This window comes from Penaeus japonicus, unplaced genomic scaffold (assembly GCF_977035675.1).
Source record: "Penaeus japonicus unplaced genomic scaffold, GWHDUDI00000001_assembly GWHDUDI00000019, whole genome shotgun sequence".
Classification (NCBI taxonomy): Eukaryota; Metazoa; Arthropoda; class Malacostraca; order Decapoda; family Penaeidae; genus Penaeus; species Penaeus japonicus.
In genome coordinates, this window is record NW_028234421.1 from 31046766 (window position 1) to 31052765 (window position 6000).

Below are 6000 nucleotides of genomic sequence, written 5' to 3' on the forward strand. Positions count from 1 at the left end.
CAAAGATGTTCCTCCGGCACAGGAACGCTTTCGTTGCACACATCACAAAACCATCCATTGGTGGTCCGACGAAGGATTCTCTGCTTCCGCAGACACACCTTCAATAGTATGTGAATAAGCCGTTCAGACGAACGTTTGAAGGTGCGGTTGCAAGTGGGACATGAGAACTGAGAATCCCCGTGAATGGTACGATGAGAGTTGAGAGTGGTTCTTCGCATGAAGCCTTTCCCGCACACATCGCACGTAAATGGTCGGGCACCCGTGTGGGTATTCAAATGTATCTTTAACTTGTAACGATTTTCGAATCGCTTGTCGCAAAGGTGACAGTGAGCGTTCTTCCTTCTGTGTGCGGAGGGTGAAGGACCACTTGGCGTAGTTGTTATTGACGGCGACATGAAGGTGACAGTAACGGGACCGACAGCACTCTTGAATTCTTGGCTTACCGAAGGAGGTGCTGGAGTAGGCGAACTTGTAAGCATCCCATGCTGAGGCGGTTGAGGCACTGAAAAAGTTTCCAAATCCGATAGTAAAGGACACTTCTCAACTGTCGGAATGAAGTAATTTGTATTCCAAGGCGTTGGGTGACTCGAAGAAAGACCACTTGTGGGGCGAACACACTGTCTCTTCGGAGGAGGCAAGGGCAGTCCAAGTATTTGGTCCATGATGTCCTTTGATGTAAACGTCCCCATAACGTCTCCGAACGTCCATTCATACAAAGGTGCATCAGTAGCTACAATAGGCAGACCCCAAAAGTGATGTTCAAGGTTATCCATCTTCAAGATGCGACGACAGTGGCACTGATGGGAATGTGAGTGAGGGTGAGGTATATTAATGGTTCCTGACCTGACAGTTTTTTACGAGTCAAGGTCAAATATCTTTTCGTCATTCAAACATGTTCATAAACATAGACGTGATTTACAGAATTTAAAATAGCTTTTACTTCCAATATTGGTCATGTACTATCGCTACTTTAATAAATGGCAATACCGTTACCACATTTCTTAGTTATAGCAAATTCATCTCCATTACCATTATGACCTTCATCATTGTTATTACTCGTATCAGTACATTTGTTATCTTTACTAATATCAGTACAATTGTTATCTTTACTAATATCAGTACAATTGTTATCTTTACTAATATCAGTACAATTGTTATCATTATTAATATTAGTATATTTGTTATCATTACTAATATCAGTACAATTGTTATCAGTACTAATATTGGTATATTTGTTATCAGTTCTAATATCAGTACATTTGTTATCATTATTAATATCAGTACATTTGTTATCATTATTAATACCAGTATATTTATTATCAGTACTAATATAAATACGTTTGTTATCATTATAAATATCAGTACATTTGATATCATTATAAATATCAGTACATTTGATATCATTACTGATATCAGCACATCCATAAATATTAATATCAGTGCATTTATCATTATTATCATTTATATTAGAACATTAACATTATTGTTATCGATACTAGTGCATTTACCATCATCATTATGATATTAATAAATTTGATATTATTATCACCAATACCAATACATCTATCATCGTTATCAATATTAGTATTTTTTCATTATTATTATCCAAATCAATACATTTATCGTCATTATTATGAATATTAGTACATTTTTCATCATTACTTTCAATATCAGTACATTTACCCTTATTATCTATATTAGTACATTCATCATTATTATCTATATCAGTACATTTATCATTATTATCTATATCAATACTTTTATCGTCATTATTATAAATAGTAGTACTTTTTCATTACTACTATCAATATCAGTACATTTGTCATTATTATCTATATCAATACATGTATCATAATTCTTACTAATAGCTCCAGAGCCAATGTCAATATTACTATTAGCATCAGGACCGATCTGATTACCAGTAAGTACATGGTAATTTTAGTTGTTCATATCAATAAAGGTATTTCTCTTGTGGGTGTAACTGCAATTATTCGTTCAAAATTATGATTTAGCATCAATCTGTTTACAATGTTAGCAAATACATTTGCTCATTTATCTAAGTCAGTATTAAAAAGCTTGCAGATTAAGAGATAATAAATCAGGCTATATCAATATTCATTACAAAATACCCATCAACAGAGACCATTGTAACACTAAGTGACCGTAACGGGAATTATTGAAGGTCATGTCATGGTCTATAGATCCTGAGTCACGTGACATTGACCTCACAATAAAAACAAAAAATCGTTCAGAGTGAAGGATAATTGCAATTTAAGACTGATTCCTTTGTCGATAAAATCTTAACTTACGGTTTCTTTTTATTAAATGAATTTAATGATATTTGTAAAACTACGACAGCTCTGGCAACTGTTACACACACAAGTTTGTAATATAAAAATAATGATAATAAGAAAGACAGTATTAACAATGATTATGATAATATAACTATTGAAAATGATAATAATGAGATTGATATTGATTATGATGAGAATTATAATGATAATGATTAAGTTGTAATGGTAAGATTATTATGGTAATGATAGAAATTATAAAGACAATATAGTTTATAATGATAATGATATATATATTATAATGATAGAAACAATATTAACAATGATAGTAATTTTAATGATGATAACAAATAACCATTAAAATGATAACGATCACTAATAATAATTATAATAACAATGATAAGGACAATAACAACAATGATAACGACAACAGCTCCATTTATTTGTATTTTTGTGTTACATAGCGGAGGTAAATCTAAGATGTAATGTGTTAGCGTAATCCTCATCTCGGTTTAAACATTGCGTTTCTAAATCGCGGAGATAGAGGATAACAGGAGATTGGTTGGGGATTGGGTTGTTTAGAATATTAAAGAAAGAAAGAATAAAAACGACAACTCTGGACTAAATGTATTTCATGTGTTCTACAAGAATATAACCAATTCGCTACCGTTTTCAGGTGATCGCAATGGGAACATGATTGACATGGTGATATAAACAGTAATGATGGCACCGTAATTGCAGAAAGTACAGTCCGAGTTAATTTACCTTAGTTTACGCTAAAGAAAATGCGTTTTCTTCGTGTTAGATTCTTAACCTATCATTCCATTTCATTAACATGAACACGCTATCCTTTTGATGATTTAATTGCAATCAAGATGTAATGATATTTCAGATTATTCTTAGGGGGTTATTAGAGGTAATGCCACATCGTTTGCATTTGCAATAAAAAAAAACTTGCTAAGAAAGTGGCTCCCATTTTATTTTAGCTGTTTTCTTGGTATAGCAATCATAAATAATTTCAGCTGATTATGATTACTGAAGCTGTTAGTTACGAAAAAGTAAGTATGTAATTCTAAAAATAAATAAACGTACATTAAAGGGAAACAAGCATAGCTTTATTAATTCCTGTTGCTTGCTTTCGGTCCTCAGTCAGTGTACCCTGGGACCGGTGGAGGGGAATTGAAAGCATACTTACCTGGCACAGGAGATACCGTGATCACGAAGGCGGTTCTCCCAGGGCGAGGCTCACCATTGCACTCCGGTGGCGCTGACCCCTGCGATTAACCCAAATGTGGTTAACTCGAGTGCGCAATTTTTGGTAGCGGGGGACTGCGTTCGCGCTATCCCCCAAAGAAAAGATTATGATTAGTACATTCGTGGGTTTCCCTTGGTTCATGTATATTCTAGTTTCCCTGAAAGTGACGCAATTTTAATCCAGGGTTAATATATATATATATATATATATATATATATATATATATATATATATATATATATATGTGTGTGTGTGTGTGTGTGTGTGTGTGTGTGTGTATATATTGTCACACATCAGTATACTTGTAGTTATTTCATGTTGCGTAATAAGCACAAGTTGCAAGCCCGATATTCTGTGATACGATAATCTGATGTGAGTGGCCTCGAATACTAATTCATAACAAGGGTTAATAGTGAACATTATCATGTGCTCTTCAAATTCATTTGGTATTTTTCAAGTTCACTAATTAATTTAAAATATTTATTTCTGTATACTTATGGTACTTATATGTTTCTATATATAGGTAATGTACAATCAGTAGACATGAAGAGAACAAAATAAGGTCCTTACCTTTAATAATCATCGTTACGGTAACATATTACAATCGCTCTAACCAAACAAACAAACAAAAAAAAAGAAAACGCCAATTGTAATCCTAAAATATTACAAATTTACAAAACAGTAAAATCAAACCCAAAGCCCAGTGGTGGTGATGTGGTGGCGGTCCAGCAAGTCCTCAATTCCCCACTTCCTTAACACGAGCCACCTGCACGCATGCGCAAGGGTATGGCAAGGTTGCAGTGGGAAACAGGGTGAATCGACCACCTTATTTAGGGGAAACCTTCTAATGAAATAGGCACACACATGTATATATATATATATATATATATATATATATATATATATATATATATATATATATATATATATATATATATATATATATATATATATATATATATATATGTGTGTGTGTGTGTGGGTGTGGGTGTGGGTGTTTGTGTGTATATGTATAATATGTATGTATAGTTATGTATATATATAAGTATATATATATATATATATATTACATACACATGTACATATGTATATATATTAGTATATATGTATATTTATATATATTTATTTATATTTATATATATTATATATATTTTATATATTTTATATATCATATATACATTACATCTCTCTCTCTCTCTCTCTCTCTCTCTCTCTCTCTCTCTATATATATATATATATATATATATATATATATATGCATATTATATATATGTATATATATTGATATAGATAAATAGATATGTATATATGTGTATTAGTATATAGGGGTGTTTGTCTACTGGGATCAAGCACATCACCTTTGGGGAAATGAACTATGTATGTGTATGTGTGTATATGTATGTGTGTGTGCGGGCGCGCGCGTACGTTTTCCTTCAGCCGCGAGTTTTTTTTTTTCTCAGATTGTCGAGATGAAGATATTGGGTTTAAATTTCAAACTTAAAAAAGAGAAAAACTAGTAAAATTTGAGTTGAAATAAATCTTTCACCTTAATGGAACAGATTAGTTCCACTCTAGAGTCCTGTGTCATGTAAATTACTTTGAATTACACATTTATATGTCCCTTCCATAAAATAATCCCAAATTAATGACGTTTTAGTAGAGCGTTGCATGTAGTATAATGTAAGAAAAAAATATATAGTAACTAGCGTATATCTTGTAGTTTTCCCTTGACAACAGGCAAGGGCAAACCTTTACTTGTTGAAACCATATCCTGAAGTAAATTATGCGACTATACCGAGTCAAACGTCAGTTTTAATATAGATCATGGCTGAATGGGATAAAAAAAATATATATATAGAGAGAGACAGAGACAGAGACAGAGAGACAGAGAGACAGAGAGAGAGACAGAGACAGGGAGAGAAAGAAAATAATAACCACACACACATATATATGTATATATATATATATATATGTATATATATATATATATATATATATTATAAAGAATAACTACCATATATGTATATATGTGTATATATTAAAGCGTACCTAATTGTAACTTCATAATACATTGCCAAAATCTTTTTAAAGTAATATGACTGTGCTAGATATTCTGTCATGGTTGATTTTTTAACTTTTTCCCTTGCGAGAACTTCCTTTATTTCACTTGATAATGAGTAATATATATAACTGTAGAATTAAATTATCATATTTTAAATACAAAGTGATATATAATTCGGTTTGGCTACACGGTGGTATGGAATGAAGTCGTCAGTAGCAAAAGGTGGGCTGGGGGTTTCCACATCATGATTTAGCTTTGCGCAGTGGCAGTATCGTAACCAATGAGGTTCAACCGAGGTGCGATTATTGCTAGTTGAAAACTTTTCCCAATACCCCGCCTGGACGTCGTGAAAGACCGACGGCTATGGCAATTTTTGATAGCCCACTTCAGGG

General features: G+C 32.6%; 2 non-coding genes across 2 annotated transcripts; both read left to right on the forward strand.

Annotated features, from left to right (window-relative positions):
- The first annotated feature begins 3478 nt into the window (after positions 1–3478).
- On the forward strand, positions 3479–3641 carry LOC122263267 (U1 spliceosomal RNA). Its single transcript, XR_006224065.2, has one exon. It is a non-coding gene; the product is annotated as a U1 spliceosomal RNA (small nuclear RNA).
- Positions 3642–5859: 2218 nt separating this feature from the next.
- LOC122263273 (U4 spliceosomal RNA) lies at positions 5860–6000 on the forward strand. The gene has a single exon (XR_006224071.1). It is a non-coding gene; the product is annotated as a U4 spliceosomal RNA (small nuclear RNA).